The sequence below is a fragment of the Rhinolophus sinicus genome, linkage group LG01 (genome assembly GCF_036562045.2).
Source record: "Rhinolophus sinicus isolate RSC01 linkage group LG01, ASM3656204v1, whole genome shotgun sequence".
NCBI classification, from domain to species: Eukaryota; Metazoa; Chordata; class Mammalia; order Chiroptera; family Rhinolophidae; genus Rhinolophus; species Rhinolophus sinicus.
The window spans coordinates 67,614,944-67,635,725 of record NC_133751.1 but is presented as its reverse complement, the minus strand read 5'-3'; the positions used below and the strand labels follow the sequence as shown (position 1 = coordinate 67,635,725).

The window sequence follows — 20,782 nt, the reverse complement described above, 5'->3', positions numbered from 1 at the left end:
AACTTCTAAAAACTACTGATGCTCAGACCCTACCCCCAGAACTATGAGTCAGAATTTCTTGTGCATGGGCCCCAGGCATGAATGTTTGTTTCAAAGCTTCCCTGGGTGACTGTAACACGCAGCCTGGATGGCAAACCACTGCACTAAGGTAAGACAGCAGTAGAAACCAAATCCTCAGTCTCTCTGCAGTGGCTTTTCCCCCGCCCCCCCCCCGTGTACTCCCTGCCATGTTTGTTTGTCTTGACTATAGAGGTAATATACATGTGGACATTTTTACAAAGCATTGTCACAGAAGAATAGGGCACAAGCTCATCAAAGAGAACCTGTCATATCTACCTACAGGCTATGACGAATGAACACAAAGAAGATTCACATTTATTACTGTCACCCCCAAAGGGAAGTATAGGCTGGCCTTAAAAGCCCTTTTTACCAAAGCCAATCACTAAAATTTAGAATGGCCTCCTCCTCTCCTTTTACAAATCTGGAAAGAGGCGCTACTGGATCCAAAGGAAAGATCCAATTACCACTCCCTTACAACACTATTTCACTCAGGATCTCAAGGCCACCGAAAGTTATTCAAATCATAAAAGTACTAGAAGTAAAGGGAAAAAAAATGTGCGTAGAAGAAAGACAGTGAGATTTCAGCTCAGAAGTCGTGGTTTTTCTTGGCACTCTGCCACTTTATTGCCGTGACTGAGGACAAAGTCAGCCTCAGTTTCCTTTCCTGTACTTATCTCTCTTACTGTACACATCTCTCTCCTGTACACATCTCTCTTACTGCAGTGATTTTTTTTTAAATTTTATTTTATTAAATTTATTGGGGTGACAATTGTTAGTAAAATTACATAGATTTCAGGTGTACAATTCTGTATTACATCATCTATAAATCCCATTGTGTGTTCATCACCCAGAGTCTGTTCTCCTTCCATCACCATATATTCGATCCCCCTTACCCTCATCTCCCACCCCCCACCCCCCTTACCCTCTGGCAACCACTGCAGTGATTTTAAAAGTGGCCTAGCCAGCAGCATTACCGGGAGACTTGTTAGAAATGCATATTATCCGTCTCTACTCTAGCTAGACTCAGAATCTGAAACCCTTGGGGTGGGGCCCAGAAATCTGTGTTCGAACAAGCCCTCCAGGTGATTCTGCTGCATCTACTGCATGAGGGTTGTCTGAGGATAAAAGGCGATTCTGCATTGAATTCTTAGTTTTTATTACTATCTGCTTAGGTCAGAAATCGAAAATTCTCTCATGGAAGTATTTAGAGAAATAACGTTATAGCCTACATTAGTTAGATTAATCACCTCATTTCTGAATTGCACTTTGAATGTGTAGACATGGCACAAGTCAACCAGAGGTTATGCAATTAGCTTGGAGTCAAAGAGAAAGCAAGGAGTAGAGCTGAGAAAGAAACCTCAGAGTGAACTTGATTTTAATTCAATCAAACTGTTAAGGTACCAACCACGCACTTTTATCTCTAATCACAATGAACCTTTTCATAAACAAGTCTCTATCTTCTAAGCTTAAAAAACATAACAGTAACTTTTTGGATTTTAAAACAAATTGACTTCTATAACTCTGGGCTAAAGGAAGCTCAGGAAGCAAGAAGAAATGACCAGTTTTCTACGGTGAGAAGGTGCAATTGCCCAGACCTCTCTATATAAGAAGTGCAGACGGTACTCCCTGCTCAGCTCCCATTCCTGATTATTGGAAGGGTGAAAACCATGACAGAAGTGTACAGATGCACTGTACTTTCTACTCATATATATATATATATATATATATATATATATATATATATACACACACACACACTCCTGTAATATTATTTGGATAGTGTAAAACATAAACTGGATTTTAGGAGATGCTTTGTGATTTCCCTCACCCTGTCAGCAATACTCTATCTTTTTACTGTAATTTATCTGATATAGCTGCTAAGATCTTGATACTTTTATATGCAACAGTGCAGAAAAACAAAGAGAGAGGGAATGGGTTGTTAATGAAATTGTCTGATTGTAAAAAGCACTTTGGAACGATCAGGTGGTAAATAATGATAAGAGAAAATAACATAAAATGCCTAGATGCTACAGCAATAGTCACTGCACAAATGCAGAAGCGATCAGACATGAATAGAACTCGCATTTTATGTAGCTTCTGTGTGTGTGTGTATAAAATATACAGTTGCTAATTTTTCAGTAATACTGGTAAAATATTGTTCGACATCTATTGTTGCTATTTCATCACATTAAAAGGCATCATATAGAAACACTCATTTTTCCTAGTGACATGGAGAATGTATGCAGGGGAGCTAGAGAAACAGCCGCTTTGCATACATAAAAAAAGAGCTCAAATAAAAGGAGAGCATGAAGAAAAGAGAATAGTAATGCTATGAGAACAACTATGGAGACACGCATAAAAGTGATCTTTGAGAAACACCAGGAGCGAATAACTCTGCTAATGTGTGGCAGAGGAACTACAATCAAGATATATAATCATATACCAAAAACACAGAGACGTGCATTTTCTCTTTGCTGGGCTATTTTTATAGCGGTGGTTGTTTTACAATGGAACCAGGGAGAGGGGAGTGAGAAATATGCTGGGTTTTTTTTGTTTGTTTGTCACTGTTGCTGCTTAGTTTAGCTGTAATACTAACAGCAACTCCATGCCAGATTCTTCCAACAGTTGGTTCCAAGACCTCAGTGCTTATCACGAATTTGCCTTCAATTTTCTTGTTGCTCCTTTCCCTTAGTACTTCTTCATAACGCAGTGCCCATTCATCAAGTATACTAAATCCTAGTCCACGGCTACTCTACTTTCGAAGAGACGGAGAAGATGCTAAGAGTTGGGTATATTCTCTTAGTCATAGGGGAAGAGTTTGATTAGGATTCTAAGAAAGCAGAGACTTTAATAAAAAGGCCACTGCCCAAACAACACTGAGCACGGAGGGCTGAATCAGACAAAATACACAATTCTCTCCCTTCCTTTGTCCTCTCCCTTTGTAGCATAAGATTATTTTTAGGATCTTTTCTATCCATAGTCATTAAAAGGCAGGCTTGGACTTGCACATACAGCTATATTTCAAAATATCTCAAATTTCCAACTTGGAAGAAGACACCAAACTTTCTCAGAGAAACTCTGAGAAAACAACTCTGCATATTCTCAAAACTTTCACTTATTCTTAGAAGAAGAAAATGGAGAGATAACTATCAATATCAGAAAGGAGTAATAATAATATTAGTAGTTATGATATTAAGACCAATACTTTGGATTTCAGAGCATGTTTATCACAAAAATTCACCTGTTTTAAGGGAGACTCCAGGACAAGGAGGTCATTAAGGCTGTATTTCTATCTTCAGGATTCAGCCAAAGTCAGACTCCCCGGAAAGCTGTAAATGCTCTCAGAACAGAGTTTAGCAATGAGATTGGAATGAATGCTGGGACCGAGGCATAAAAGCATCTCCCTGTCCCTTGTTCTAAAAGTTAACTATTAAACCATATGTTGTTCATCCTGATTCAGTTTACTCAATTCTAGAAACAAGGACGCACTGATCAGATGGCTCCGGGCAATTGAAAACCTAGTGACCCCTTTGTGAAGACAGTGTTCCTCCCTCCCACCTACCCAAAGGGCTTCTGTTAGCAGACTATCAATTCTGTGCTACTGGCGAAGGATGGAAGGCAACTTCTTTTGAAGAACAAGTTCTTTCTCTCTCTGGGTTTTCTGGTTTTGGTGTACTCAACATTTTAAGTGCTTAATCTCCTCCCCCTACCCTTCAATTCCCTTCTTCTACTCTAGTTTATTCTTTTAATTATTTACAGACTTGCTTGTCTGGACACTTTGTTCTAGTAGAAGTTGGTGGGGTTTTTTTTCAGCACCTTTGAGTGGAATGCAATAATAGATGCATAGAGAGGGAACTGGTCTTCAAGGTATTTTTAGGTTTCATCTGTGACAGAGATCTTTCCCTTTGATTTTTCCTGTGTACTGTCCACTCTACAACTCGAAATGGCTACGACAGTGTTTGAAAACCTGGTTGTTGGTTACTGTTCAAACCATTTTTCAAAACAGTTCTTGCAAGCCCGATTTTACTCTCTCTTTTAAGGAGGGTTTTGCGAGGGTTGGTTTCGTTTTCTTTGTAGAGTCATGCTGGCACAGAAACACAGTCTAGAACACTGCTTTTAAATGTGGTATGATTGAGATTATAACCATATTGAATTTGTATTCAAAATTTATTAGAATGAGCCATGTGGAGCTACAAGGAAAAAGAGGTCATAAGTCTTCAATACTTTTCATAAACATGAACACCAAGGAATGCAAATGTTAAAATTCCCCAAGCACAACATGATATCTCACTATTGGAAAGATATTTTCTCAAGTCCAAGATTCATGGTGTGGGGGAAGATGGGGTATTTACACATGGAATTTCCTCCATATTTTTGCTAATGTGTTACTGTGAATATGCCTTAATATCTATATAATTTACATTTGTGAAAATGAAACACTTAGGTTACAAATATGACAGGAAGTCCATTTTGAATACAACTATGAATGGCAGACTTTCCTATTATAATTTTCTAGGACTGCTAATTTTCACTTATATTTCCAGGACTCAATAATTTACAGAAAATGGAAGGGGAAGAAATTTGAGATTAAGATGACGGGTGAAAATAGCTAATGGTGTTCAGATTTGTAGAAAATAGCAATATTTGTTTAAAAACCAGGATTTGGGGTCAAGTTCTACAGTGATTTTTTATAAAAACACAATAAAACTTTCTGAATCTTCAAAGTGACAGTGAAACACCTACCCCATTTTAAATTTAGAGTAAAAAACTATCGTGAACACACACATCAAAACTGGCAGTGGCCAGACTTTGAGCAAAATAAATTGAACGCTGTGACCAGGGGAAGGGTGAGCATCAGAAATGCAGCCCAGGAAAAGCATTCGGCATGTGTAATCGAAAACCCAGCAACATACAATAAAGTTTTGTATAATTTTATTTTCAGGGAAATATTTGAAGAAATATTGTTCCAGGATTTTTGTTGTAGTTTCTTTTCTTTATCTAAAATTTCACTCTAAATTCTAGGGAAATTTCAGAAGCTCCCTCTTAGAGGTTCTGACCCAATTTAAGTAAGTGGTTGTGGCAAAATGATAAACTAAGCCAGTCCACACTAACCCCCAAATCCTTACTCAAAGCAAGGTCTTGGGGCATGAGTGAAAACTAGAGAACTCAATGAGCCAACTACACAAGGGCCAGTTGGAAAACTAGGCCTGAGTACGATCCTGGAAAATAAAGATTCTTGATCTGAACGGTACTCCTACCACTGCTTTAGCTACGTGAAAATTGTGGCTAAATTATATATCTGTACTTTTGGTGAGCTTGAGGAAAAGACAGTGTTATTTTTTGTATGCAGTTTTTTAACTGTAAACTACTATATAAAAGTAAAGTGGTATTAATGCCTCTTAAGAGAAATATATAGATTAATGAATAGATTAAAAATATATTGTTTGCTTTTATAAACGTGCTAAATAGTATTACTACAACTCAAAATAATCATTCTTCAGAAATTTGGTGAGGGGAAGGTATACAGAATACATTGGGTGAAAATAATTAGCACATTTTAATTTTGGAGAAAATGACTAGGACAAGTCAGGAGGCTTTCGATGGGAAGTCAGAAATTCCTGAACTATGAACCATCCATTTTAAGATCCAGTTTCTTCTGAACTAGTAATAACCTGTCTCCTGAAACCAAAGGGAGCGATAAAGAAAGTTGCCTATCCTCATGTACTTCACCCTTCTGGAGATCCAGTGATCGCCTGGGGTTCATATTTCTATAAAAATAACAACACAACAAAGTCTTTTTCACTGTGTTTGCTTTGATGAAATTGGCTATGCCCTCAATTAACTATAAACTTCTTTCCCACTACCAATAACATAAATATATAACTATACACAAGCAAGTGGTAATAGATGAGTTTTAGTCTTAGAACCTTACATTTGTATCCTATTTCCACCCCTTAGCCTCTTTAGGTCAAAGTTTTCTCTTCTAGTAAGTGAACATAATGGTACCTATCTCACAGGATTGTTTTAAGAATTAAATGCAAAATTCTCGGTGCAGAGAGGTCACTCAATAACTGGCAGTCAAATCACTGCCTGCAGTAAAATCCAGATAAAACATAGTCAGGTCTGTCGCTCAGTGAGTTAAGTTTGGTATCTCACTACAAAATCCATGAAGTCAAAATAATTTGGTCATTTTAGCAATACTCTTTAAAGATTATTTTAAATGACATTTCTCAAAAGACAATCTAGCTTATGGTTATATGGAATTCCTGTGTTTAAAAGAGAGCTTATTCAGTTCATAAAACAGCATATGTAGTCTTGTTCCCCCAAATCCAGGGTCATAAAGACCTTTCACCATAAAGGATAAGAGTGACATTTAAAAAAACAGATTTTTAAAAACTACAGTAGGAAATGAATATCGATTATTGGATGACAGGAAGTGCCCCAAGTCACACCATTGGAGAAGAAATGTGCCCTGTGTAAACAGCCCGTAGATGAAGAAGAGTGGAATGACTAAACACTGGAGAGAAATGGAGGTGGAAAGAGCAACAGCGAGCCCTAGAAGGCTGTAGGTTAACAAGTCATTGAAACTGACCCTAAGATGAGAGGCAAAGAAAGATTTAAGAATGCATATCTGTGTGAAGAAAAGCAGTGAGAGCGAAATTCCTAGGACTAAGGAGTATTTAGGAATAAAATCTATACATGGTATGCTCCAAGGTGGTGCTAGCTTCAGAAAATACAAATATTGATGAGTTAACTCAGAACTGAGGAAAATATAAAGCTAAATATGGGCAAATCTAAGGGGAAAAAAAATAGGCAGCTTGGGACTTAACTGTCATCACAATTCATTTGTGTTTCACATCCCACTGTTTGTGACATTAACAGAAATTTGAATTTAGCAATGAACTATTTTTGTATTGTGAATCACTGCAGCCACTTTCCATATGTAGCTACCACCACAACTAGAAATAATAGCCTTTTGATCTGTAAAATACTTCCAATTAATACTATCCAAATTTGGGGTCACTTAAGAGTGTCTCAAGTTAATTCACCCTTTCTACCATTTGAAGTGGAGTGTAATCCCTGCTCTTCATTTGCATGAAATCCAAATTATTTGTCTATTTTAGTAACACATCTTTTGGTAGCTTTTTTCTTTTACTGTCATTTTTCAAAAGATAGAGTTAGTTTTAGATTTTTGAATTCTATTTTCATTTAACTGGAATAACTAAAGTAATTTTTTGCATGACATTTAAATAGGAAAAATTACCCATGAAGTTCCTACTGTGTCAAACATTAAGCAAGTCAATTTCAAGTATTAGTATTTACACCTTATGTATGGATCATATGCATTATGTATTATATATACACATATGTATTATATGTAATGAGCTTATGTTCATTGTTCATTTTATGTCTTATTGCTATTACTGCTGTTGTTAGTGACTATCACTCACTCAGTACTGTTACATGTCAAGAACTCTTCTAGGCGCTACACACCCATGTCCTGCAATGAAGCCATTATTGCTCCATTTTCCATCTGAGGACTTAGAGACGAGAGATCCCATGTCCATGATCATATAGTCATTCGTACACATAAAGGTGATGACCAAACCCATGGCTGTGCACTACAAAGTCTGTGTGTTTTTCACTACATCGTTCTGCCTTTCATACTGAGGCAAGGCTACAATTTTAAAAAGCTAACCTACTGTGTTGTCAAGATTCCACGCAATTGCTTTTTTCTAATACATTGTTATTGCATTGCATCGTCATTCTCTTAATATTGTTTCCTCTTCAAAAGAACATCTACATTGATGTCTACATGCCTTATGGAATGTAGTTCAAACTAAAAAAATTATTTAAGCTCCTACTATGTAGCACCTGTTAGGCTAGATATCAGTTCACTATCATGTTAAAATACAGATCTTGACAACGTAGTATCCTCTCCTTCCTGAAGATGCCTCTTTAGGTAAAATTGTATTTCTAATCCTTTCAGTCACTGATGGTACAAAGAAATGTAGCCCTGTGTGAAAAACATTAGGGCTTTGGATTTAAAGGTTCCTTTTAATATAACAAACCTAGTTAGTCACAAATTGTTGAAACAAAATCTGTACCATGAAGGGCATTTAAGACAGATTTAAACATCATTTCTACCTAGAAACAGAAAATTAGTCTGCATAATGTCATTTATCTACGGAGCTAAATTATGTTATAATTTTCATCTATAAACCCAGATTCTTATCATGTGTCACAAAGACTCTTATTGTGTGTCACAATTCTTACTGTATGTCACAGTCACATACTATTGTTAAGTCATCTCTTTATCTTTAGTCCCTTGAAGATTGACCTCATAACTTATCCACCTCTTAGACCCTTGGGATTCCAGAACACTGGCATTCAGTTAAAAAACAACAACAACCAAACAACAACAAAATCAGAACACACACACACACACACACACACACACACACAGAACAAAGAGAAGAAAATGAACGATCTTGTGACTGACTGTGCACTTTGTTTCTCCCCTTACATTACATACAGGTCCCCATAAAAAAGAGCACCCCAAAACAAGGAATGCCCTGAAGCGACTGGTATGTTCCCCAGAGAAGTTTATTAATGCATCAAGGAATATATATATTTATACACACACATTATGAAATAACATGAATATAATTGGAAGTAATGGGGAATGCAGTACGCAGCAGTGTCTCTAAAATAAAGCTTATTTTAATATTTATATTATATTACTTTACATTTTATATTTAGTAATTTTATTCCCTCTCTGCCCCTAATATAATATGTATACTTTCATGATATATACCTAATATATATCATGAAAGTAGAAACTTTATCACCACAGCATCCCTAGTTTCTAGAAGAGAGCATTGGTTCTATATACTCAATAAATATGTGTTGAAAAGGGAGAAAGGAAAGGAAAATATATATATAGAAACCCTAATAACATTTCTCATATTGTTCTGAACATAATAGAGGGGGCAGGTATGTCCAGTACTTTTCTAGGAAAACATGAATCACCAATGAAATTTTGAGCTTTCATCCTGTTCCTCATAGCAGCTACTAAATTCCTTCATGCACAATATGTCCCTTCTAGCCTGTCGATACCCAATTTTTGGCACTGCTAAGACTTGGGGGCAGAGAACTGGGCAGAATCAGCTTGAGTCCTTCTATATTTGCCCCACCTGTCAACAGCGGGGGCTGATGCCATATAGGCTTCAGCATTCCCTACAGGTCCGCTGAGCCTCCTTGAGGGGCAGTGAAAAGAGACATGTAAGTCTTCATAATGTCAGGCGCACTCACTCACACATTTCTCTCCTCCTCTCAGAAAGGATCCTGGTACCTGATTGATGATGGGAGAAATGAAATTAGAAGGTCCCATGATATCTCCCATCCCAGTCTTGGCGGATACTGTCTCCTACTGAAGAGAAGGAGGACCCTACAAAGGGTTTCTTATGTTTTGCAGCTTCCAAATTGTAACAGGGTCCTACAATATAAAACTGCTATCAACAAATGTATACTTTTACTGATGGAAAAAGTGGAAATCTTGAGTTTTACTCAAGAGGAGATTATGGGGCAATTCATACTTATCCTAGTATGGAGAGGTTAATATCCCAGTACCGTGTTTCCCCGAAAATAAGACCTAGCCGGACCATCAGCTCTAATGTGTCTTTTGGAGCAAACATTAATATAAGACTCTTATATTATAGTAAAATAATACTGGGTCTTATATTAATGTTTGCTCCAAAAGATGCGTTAGAGCTGATTGTCCAGCTAGGTCTCATTTTCGGGGAAACACGGTAGTAATAAATTATCCTAGATAATGAGTTTTTTCATACAACAAACTGACTTGTTCTTTTTCATCTTTGTTTTTCTAATACCCAGATCCAACAAATGACTTAGCATACAGTGGTTTTCAATAAATGATAGCTACAAAAATTAAAGACTGTTTTCTACAATTGTGAGATATGGCTTAAAGCATTCAAACAAATGCAGAGTGTTTCTAAGCTTGATCTTTCCAGTTTTATTAGCAGGCAATCGTCAGTTATTATTGAACATGCATTAATGTTTTGGTTAGTGTTAATATAGCAAATCCTCACTAAGTGTGGTGTGGCAAGCCTACCATTTTGTGTTCACATACTAGAAATTTTACAGTCATAATCTTGAAACAGTGGTTTTCAAACTTCAGTTTACATAACAAACATGGGCCGCTTCCTAAACTGAAGATCCCCAGGCTCCAGGCTCAGAATTTCTAATTCAGAAATTCTGGAATGGGGTCCAGGAATCTTCCTTCTGACAAGCACTTCAGGTAATTAGGATACGGTGGTCCTTGGACTACTTACTATGGGCTACAAAGGGAGTGTGAAAAAAAAAATCTTTATGCTTCACCTTTACAGTATGGAGGAAGGACTAGCCTACCCAATGGGACTTAACCATTAAAACTACTTGTGTAAAGACCATGCAGTTTGCTGAGACTTTTGAAAATGAACCAAGGGAAAATGCAAAGTCAAGAAACATTACATTTCTAGCCAGAAAGGGCTCTTTTTAAAACCTCACAAAGACTGGCAGTGTGTTTAAAGTAAAAGAGGGAGAAGAATAGCAGCAGAGCTGCAGGATTTCATGAACAACTTAGGGAAGCAATGTTGACTCAAGAGGTTTATCTGACAAAATGTGTTTGAATGTCTATTATAAAAGTGGATGACTTCTAAGTCTTTGACTTACTATAAAAATATGTATGTATATATTTATATGAAATAATTTAAAAAATTCCCTCGATTCCTTATTTGCCATAGATCTTGGTCTTGTCAACATTATTGCTTCCCCCCCCAACCCCCCGAGAAACTTATCCCCTGAGATTGAATATCTACTCCTCCACACATGTCCCAGAGAAGGTATTGCTTCTGCTCTGCCCTGACCTTTAGGTCTCTGCAGCCTATAATTATTTTCAATGGGAGTTGTCTCAGCACTGAGTTCTCTAAAATCTCAGAGTCTGTCATTTTTAAAGAGCTTTAGTTAATGAATGATGGAAATTGTTTTATTATTCTTATGCATGTTATAAATTGCATAACTTGTCATGGTTTTCTCTTCAACTTGGCTGCAAGCAAGTTTAAAGGCAAATGTATAACACCTGACTGAATGTAGTTTGTATGCTGACTTCACTCCTGCCTCCATTTTTTATATCCTTGCCTTTGTTTATTGTTTTGTTTTATTTTGTTTATCGTTCTTATCTATATCTAATTCATGTTTTACTGTATTATCTTTTTTTAGCCATTTTAATTACTCATTGGAACAAGGTGGCAGAAATACATGAAGGAAACAAAACAAAACAAAGAGTGTGTGCATGTGTGTGTGTAATATATATATATATATATATATATATATATATATATATATATATATATCAGAACACACCCAAAATATAAAATAAAAACTTCCTCAAATAATGGAAGTGTTTTGTAGTCTTTGGGCTATTAGAGTCACTTGATTATTTGCAGGTTTGCAATTTAAGGAGGCATAAAATTTAAATATCACTATGAGAAGATCCACATGAAATTGGACATAGGTATTTTTATTACCAGATCATTATTCTGACATCCTTCAGTTCTGAAAGTCAACTATAGCTGTGTTAGTCTTTAGACAGACTACAAAAAATCCTAGGCTTAATCAGCTTAACAAAGTGTACAATTTTGAAAAATTTTTTTCTTTTAAAAAATTATACATTTTTATGTATCATTTACTTCTATGTCTTATATATATATATAAGAGCATCTTCAAACCACACACTTCAGTCCTTTGCCTCCATTATTATTTTCCTTTAATAATTTTCATTAAGCAACAAGTACTAATAAGTAATCTCAACACTGAAAGCTTATTTTCAGGCTGGGTTGAGTCTATTTTCTTCATTTCCTCTGAGAGTGATCCAGGTAGTCTCAATCTGACTCTAGTAAAACTCAGGTAAGTTAGAAGAACTCTAACTGGGCATTAGACATCTCCACAATGATACTCATCTTTGTTTGTCTGTATATGACTGCACGATTGCTCTGGGCTGACATATTATTATGTTTGAGACCTAACTATGATTTTTGTTCTCGTATTAATTTCTGGATCTCGTGTCCTTCCAGATACAAAAGGAATATAGTACCACTATAGAATAATGCCAAGTAACGCTCATTCCACCCCCCCACCCACCCCAGCGTGGGCAACCAATCGCCAACTCATACTTCCATTACATCACAGTTGGATTACAGAAGTGCTTTTAGTCTGACCTCTGCATGTCTCTTGCAACTCATTTGTAGATTGTCCAGAAGCTAGCAGCTGGACTTCATTTTTGTTCCAGCAGTCACCATTTTATAATGTTTCTCCAATTCACTACGAGTTTCACTATTGACAAGTCAATCCCAAACCTCAAAAGGTATTTAAATTTAGTGTGCTAAATCAGAGAGAAAATATTATCATTTACTTGCCATAAGTTCATGTCACTAACTACACTTTACCATTCATTCCCTATATATCAAAGGGGTATAATGATACTACTCTACCCCAGAAGACTAATGAAATACTTAGCAAAAGTAAATGGTTATAAAACACTTTTTAAAATCAAAGTGCTGTATTTTCTTTTAACCTTGCATAGAACTCTGGTTCAATTTTTGAGCCTTTCCAAGTCCTCATAATTCTGTGGTTTCATAATAAAGCAGGCAGATGGTTTAGTCTCTGAACATATGCTTTAAATGCCCCTTTTGCTATTTCAAAAGAATGGACCAAATTGTGCCCTCAAATAATCACAAGAAACTTTAAGGAGGCTGCCTCTTGAAATCTGAGGACAAAACGTTATCCAGTGGGAATTAAACCTTTAAAAAACACTTTCTAAACTTTCTTATGAGCTCTACCCTACATACTAAGGCAAACTGTATTTTTTTTAATAAAATAGGATATAGTAAGGAAGAATCTTAACTAGCACAATATTGCATGGTTCAAGAAATAGATTAGGAGGTAAAATATAAGTTTTATATAGTTACGTTTTAAAATCCTGATTCTCTAAAACCTTATGAGAGTCATCTGATTTAATTTCTGGGAGATTGCCAGATTTTCCTTTTTTATTATTATTGCTATTACTATTACTATTATGTAGATGCTTTATTGGTAATGTACTTTGAAATTATTAATTAATTTAGTTTAAACTATGTTTATGCCTTTGTTTTAAATCCATGTTATTCATAGTTATTACAACCCTAAAATGCTATTTCACCAGCCAGTTATTCTCATTTTCAAAAACAGTTTGTTGTCGATCAAAGCACATTTTCTGGGTTTTCATAGGATATGAAATGCATCCTCAGTGGATATATATGTTTTGATAAGGCCGTTCATATAACCTAGCTGTACTCAGGAGAGTATCTCTGTTTCTTAATGTCTACATTTTATACATAGAATGAGGCTTTATTTCCACACCACACCACATTTTTATGTATTTAAGTTTGGTTTTGGAAAAGCCTCTAAACAAGTTTCACTTATCTCACAATGTCCCCAAAACTCAGTAGTCTGATCAACGTTTCAGATAAAAAGACCACACAATTGACAATAAGTACCCTTCGGTTATTACAGAAGCCCTAAGTTTAAGTAACTACATGTTCCAAAATTGTAATGTCCCTTTAGAAATTCTGAAAAAGATCTAGCCTGATGCTAATGTAAAACAGAGTTTACTTTAAAAAAAAATAAATGCAATAGTTAAACCGAAATGTGTTTGGGACACTGTTAAGACAGTTCATAATTAACGATGTTGAGAACAACTCAAGAGCCTTAAATCAAGTGATAATTTTATACACATATCCACAAATATCTGAGCAAAGTTGGTAACTATTATTAGGGCAAAACATTAACATAATCTTCTGCTGATATAGACATAAAGTAACTCTGAGAAATCCCTCCTCCCTCCTTCTCATTTCTCTAACTTTCACAATAAATGCAGCACTGAAAGTAAATTCTTAGTCAACTTAGAAATACACCGAGCAGTATTCCAATAAACAACAAATTGATTTTAAAAACTCACCATATTAAAAATTTACCCCATCTTTCCCTTGCTTCCCCTTGTTCTTTCACTTTCCATGCACACACAATCACACTTACCTGCACAAGTCTGAAACATCAGTCTATATATATTTTTTGAAATGTACCGATGCATTTTTCTGTGTTTCTTTCTAACCCTCGGGAATGTTAAGAATTTAGGAAGAGAGCCACAGCTTAAGAGAGCAATTATTTGCCAGTAAATACTCAATTTGCTTGTCCTGTGATTTTTCTTCTAACTTGAATATTCAATAATCCGTCCCTGACTGCGTCACAAGCACAAAAAGTCTTTTCTCCAAAGGAGAACACTTTCGCCAATCAACCTTCAGCCATGCCAGGGCACAGCTCGTCAGGGTGATTTGTTAGCTTTAATTAATAATTCCTCACGCTGGCCATTTTAACAAATAACACAGTGAGACTGGGACGCTAGATGGCTATGATTCAGGCCGATAAAACTACAGTGGAAAGGGGGTGGAAAGGGGTGTGTGTGGGGGGAATTCAGACGCCGTTTATAAACACCTCTAATCATACTCTTTCAGTTTACAATATAGAGGACATCTCAGCTGAATTACCATGTTATGTCCACCAATTTGTATTCAGATGGGAGCCATATGTTCCTCCACTTTATCTGCTAAGGCCTCCTCGGTGCCAACACCACCATCGGGCAGACAACATTTACAAAAGAGGTCTCTAGCCTCCAGATTGCAAAAGTTTACTGCAGGGTGAAGTTGAGAAATCCGACATATACGGCACTTCTCAGGGAGCCGGTGTAACAGTCTAGAAACACGGAGGTAAGACCTACGAGTGTTAGATTTATTCTTATCCTGCTGATACCGGGCATTTCATTCAGTCTTGAAAAAAGAAATCTCATACCTCATCCTCAAAACAGTTAACAATAATGGCTTATTTGTTCACACATTCCACAAACATTTATTGAATCCCAACTATATGCCAAGCACTGTATTAAATGCTGAGATTTTCTTTTTTTTTTTTTTTTTGAAACTGAGACTTTTCCAGTTAACTGTCACAATCCATGGGGGGGGGGGGGGATTTTTTTTTTTTTAACATACAGATAATGTGCTTGAACAAAGCCATCAAACAGGTAGTGCACAAATAAAAATAAAGATTCATAACACCACCTGTGTGGTTCAATGAAGTAATCAGTACTTGACAGCACATGTGAGTCCATGTGCAAAGGTGATGCTCAGAGTAAAAACAATGAATACTAACAGGTGAAAAATAGTTTTTCAAAGATTAGAAAACTTCCCTCAAAGTGACTAGAGTATGCAGAAACATATCAATCAGCAATGGTAATACACAGGAAATTTTATTCATGTCCTTGATCTAACTGTGTGCGTGTGTGTGTGTGTGTGTGTGTGTGTGTGACTGCAAGTTAATTAATAATTGGAAACATATTTGTTGATCACCTACTCTGTCCTAGGAACTAAATAATACTGGGGACCAAAAGATAAACAAAGCACAGCTTGTGTCTTCAAGAAGCTCACAGTTTAGTCACTAGACAAAAGAGAAAACACACATCTAAATAGATAATTAAAATACAACATAGCAAAAGCAATGCCACAAATATGCCTAGAAGTACGAGGCAGGGCTTCCAGAAGTGATGCATGGACTGTATCTAAAGGTAGAGTTGGAATATCATTGGTAGGAAGAACAGTCTAGGGAGAGGCAAACCTTTGAACCCTTTGTAAAACTCTCATTACAATGACACTATCATTTAGGAACTATGGTATTTAAAGCATGATAATTTCAGATCCATAATGGTAAACATTTTGGTAAAAATGGTAAAAATAAATTTCTTAAGAAAAAAAGGCTCCCCAAAACTGTAATATCTTGACATCATTAGAAAAGTATACATCATCTCCAGAACTAGAACAAATTGTGACAATACACATCCTTCTTACTTTCGGTATATTTCAGTGTCTTAGGCAAACAGGAAACCTCCATGACACATGTTGCCCTTTTTGCTTTTTTCCAGCTCATGTATCTTCTTTTAACATGTACATAGTACTTCTGTTTCCATTGTACCATAAGATAAATCATATCTGCATGATCAGTAGGATGGGGAACACCTATATCCACTTAGTGGTCACACGTACAACTCTTGCCAGAGAGTGCATGCTACATGGTACTAAGGGTGAGATGCTGAGAAAATAAATGATTCCTCCAATTTCCCCAAAAGGCATTTTTCAAGAGTCAGTAAACGCTCCTGAAATGACAAGGCAGCACAGAACCACATGCTACGGCAGCCCCCTTTTCCCTTGTTAAAACTGCATAGACTCTTAGAAGGTAAGTCAAAATTGTCTACACCTTTAGAAGCAGCGTGGGGTAGTGCTGCAGTAGAGCGGAGAAGGAGTTGGAGTCACATAGGCTTAGGTTTGAATCCTAGCTTGGCTGCTTACTATCTGTATGTCCTTGGTCAAATTAATTAAGTTCGCTAAGGCTCAATTTTCTTATGTCTAAAATGGTTTGTTGTGAAAACTGAAGGAGAAAATGTATATAAGGTACACAGCATAGCAACTAGCCCAGAATAGGTGCACAGTATATGGTGCTTGAAGTACTCAGAGTTAAAGCTTAACATCTACAACAAAGATTTACTATTTCTGGACCAAATGACACATAGATTATCTAAGCCTGCCTTAAACAATAAATATAAATAAGTCTTAGCTAAAGCAAATTGCATTTGGTAGTCTGGTAGAATTTCCTTTGAAAATGTTAATAATATAGCTGAAATGGTTGTGTTTCGGAAAACAATGCTGACAGACAAAACAGAGATAGATGACACAGGGATTTACCAGTTACTACTAGAAAAGACTTCTTCCTTTTCCACCTGATTAATGCATTACACCTCATTTGGTGGAGATGGAAAAGTTTATTTGGGTCCCACCACTCAGTATAACCACATGCTCTCCTCAGATAATCCGATGCTGTGAACTTCATTAACGACCAGCTAACTACCAGCGTTCTCCAGGCACCCTGATGCCCTCTCCACATACTTTGCAGCCATCTCCAGTTCTTGACTGAAGGAACAAATACCAGTGGGACACACATTTACTGATGTGGATAAGGTTGGTTCTAGGTGAAACGGGGTATTCCTTCATGGAGGAGTCATTGGAAGGGCTTCACCAAGGCTCTTCTCATTTCTTTGAATGTCTATGTGAATTTACTACTTTGGGGATTCTTTGGGCTAAGGGACTGCCTGGGGCCTCCATTATTGGTTCTCATTGGATGGCCTCTGGCTGAGATCAGGTTTGTCTGAGAAAACCAGTGGATGAGTTAATGAGCACAGGGACTGCCTGAGCCCTACTAACCTGTGTGGGATATCGTGGGCAGCTGGAGCTTTCTAGAAACTGTTTATTTCTCACTGGAAATCCTAACTGGTAGGAACTAAAATTGTGGAAGATTAGTTAATGTACTCTCTCCTCATGATACCTGCATTGTAACCACGACTTAGTAAACTTTTGGCCCGGTTGGGCCCCTTCTTCCTTATTAACTAATTGTCTGAGTCTCCAGCCGAACATCAGGAAATTTCCTCCACTGGTTGAAAATGATGGCAAGCAGAAGTTATTACAGAAACAGTTCTAAGTAGTTGCTACTTTCTATAACCTTTTCCAAATAAGTTCCACATACTTTAGTTTCCAAACTCAAACATTTTTACATACACAGACAAACACTTAATTCCTAAATGTTTTACTAAGTAATAACTAGATAATGAAGGAGGGAAAAGGTGATTTAATTCCAGTTTCAAATTCAGATTTCTGTCTAAACCAGTATATCAGAAAGTAAATATTCTAAAATGGTTAAGTGGTGATTGATATAGTCGGCTGGCTGTACCAGGTTGAAGTTAAAAACTTTAAATTTTCTCAAAAGTTCCTTATCCCTTGAGGCATTGCTTTCTCGGTGAAAGTCTCCAAGCTTCACAACTGTGAAAACTAGGATCCCCTGAAGGAGAAAAATGTTTCTTGTCAGAAACTAGTCAGGGTAGTTCAGAGAGTGAAGGAGTCCAAGATCTTATCAGCTTTCCTGTGACCTTGCTATATGATTTGCTGTAAGTCATTTAATACCCCCTGTGTCTCAGTTTTCTGTCATCCTATCTATGATGCCTAAATGACATTGTCAAGGTAATGTGGAGCAAATATTTTGATCATATCATACAGCATGTGCTAAAGTCCTCAATCCCAGGGTATCCAAATAACTACCAGTATCATTAGTAGAATGACACTAACACCCTGTACGATCTTAAATCACAGTATTGAGCACTTCATTGTCGCCACTTTTTCAGCTATAAAATGGGTACAGTCACGGTTACATTTTTCATCAAATAGTGTATTGAAATGCAGAGACTATTGCAAAATCTAAAATTTTTCAACAGAAGTTTCATAAAATGTAAAGAAGAAATTGACCAACATAAGCCACTAATGTGGATTTTCAAATATAGCAGAGGAATTGATTTCAAAATATCGAGGCATAAGATGAAGTGAATGTTCCAAGCATATTTACATACTTACAGAAAAAAGTCTATTAAAAGACAGGAAGCAATATGACCCTTTATTTGTATTGCTGGCTGCATTTTATGGTGGATCCAAGATCCCAGTAATGAGAAAACAGAATCAGGAAACGTGATTTTTAGCAGACTGTTGCACGATATAGAAAATAAAATGCATTCACGGATAGGTTGGCAGAAATGTTACACATGTGCTTCTGAACCAGAACTATATGAGCAGCTTTTCATACTTGGCAGGGTCCTGTTCCTGAAGTGTCCCCTTAGAACCCCATCCCACTTCTCATTTCTCTCTCTCTCTCTCTCTCTCTCTTTCTCTCTCTCTCTCTCTCTCTCTCTCTCTTTTTTCTTTAGTGGTAGGCGGGAATAATGACCAAAGGGAGGGGCAAAACAAACAGAAGTGGTCACTGTCGCAGGATCACAGAGCGACGTGGCTACACCCGCCCACACTGGAACCACAGTGGGTGGCTCATGAGCAGGGCGCCGTGGGAACCACATGGGCCTCTCGGGGAAGTCAGCACCCGTATAATGCTCAGGAGTGCTACCTGCTAAGGACTAAATGTGCACATTTCCTTACCCACTCACAGCACTGGATTTCAATACAATTCTGTGCTAGTGTTACGCTTAGTGAATGATCTCAGTGTGATAGATACTATACAGATTACACAAAAGTATAATTCCTTTCTACTCAAATTTCACACCTGACAGGATTCTAAGGAGAACTCTGAATTTCCTATATTACTGGGTAAAATCTTAGGCAACCAGTAGATACGATAATTATATTTCTAATATTTTTATCAAATATATTTCTTTAGTTTTCATCTGTCATGAGAAAATAATACGTCAATACCTCAATTATCCAGCATTGTCCTATTCATTTATAAATAAGCCTATCTTGATTTAACATGGTCAAGATCCTAGAAAAGAGAAAATTGAGTCCTTGAGAAATGAAAAAAAGTTGCCATAAAGTACACATGATTGCCCAAACTCATCTGTATTTATCAGTGAGACTTTAGCCTGAAACCAATATATTCTTCCTTACTGCGACCTTCCATTCATGTTAGATGGGAAGATGGGACACTTCCAGAAGAAAGCACAGTGACAACTATATGAAACCATTGTGCATCTCAGAATGAACAGGAGGCAGAGTTGGTAAGGGAGGGATGAGGTACCCATGGCTGAGAACTACGTATAGCTTAGCTTGCCAACGTGTCCATAACTGAGTCCTGCAGAAATCGATGTGGTAGAGCTCTACACAGAAAATCATGTTCATGATTGTTAGGGGTTGAATTGCGTCCCCTCAAAATTCATATGTTAAAGTTCAAACCCCCTTGTATGTCAGAATGTGACCTTATTTGGAAATAGGGTCATTGAAGGTATCATTAATTAAGATGAGATCACACTAGAGTAGAGTGGGCCCCTAACCCAATATAACTGGTGTCCTTATAAAGGGGTGGGGGGGCTCGGACACAGACAGGTACACAGGGAGAGCACCATGTGAAGGTAAAGATGGAGATGAGGGAGATGCTGCTACAGGCCAAGCAGCACCTCAATTGCCAGCAAACCATCACAAGTTAGGCGAGCAGCAGGGAACAGAGTCCCTCTTACAGCCAAAAGAAACCAATCCTGCTGAAACCCTCATCTCTTCCAGCCACCAGAACTCCGACACAATACATTTCTGCTGTTGCAGCCACCCAGTTTGTGGTACTTTGTTATAGCAGCTCTAGAAAGTTAATACACTAATTGTGAATAGGGAATCATCAGGTAACGATTAAATCACGATTAGAATACTTCGTTTAAGAAGGTGGAAAAACATAAGATTCACTGAAGAAAAAGTGTCATTAATATGCTTTAAGTAAATAAACCATTTGTTGTTTGAGTGGCATCTCGATGACTACAATACATGAAACATAGTTTTTAATTTTTGCTAATGCAACAGGCTGTTGCCACCTTTACGAAAAAGACAAAGTAATACGCAATCTACTGAAGACATTAAAGAAAGTGTCCCCAACCTCTAAGAAGCGTTTTGACTAGCAAAGCCGATAATGTGAATTTATTTTTGTTTGTTTAAAATACATAGCCTACTGAGTGTGAAATGGTTACCAAGAGAAGTTATTATTGGTAGAGAAGAGG

At 37.0% G+C, this 20,782-nt stretch overlaps 1 protein-coding gene across 13 annotated transcripts in view; it reads right to left on the bottom strand.

Annotated features, from left to right (window-relative positions):
* Positions 1-20,782, bottom strand: part of ZBTB20 (zinc finger and BTB domain containing 20) — a 779,143-nt gene that overhangs the window by 415,533 nt on the left and 342,828 nt on the right. For 3 of the 13 annotated variants that reach the window (XM_019734856.2, XM_074331602.1, XM_074331597.1), the window contains exon 1: positions 14,194-14,430. The exons of 9 other annotated variants lie outside the window; for them this stretch is intronic. The gene's annotated coding sequence lies outside the window, so the exon portion shown is untranslated. Of the gene's footprint in view, positions 1-3,301; positions 3,410-14,193; positions 14,431-20,782 lie in introns of those variants that run through there. One more of the 13 variants, XM_019734857.2, reaches the window with a different exon arrangement.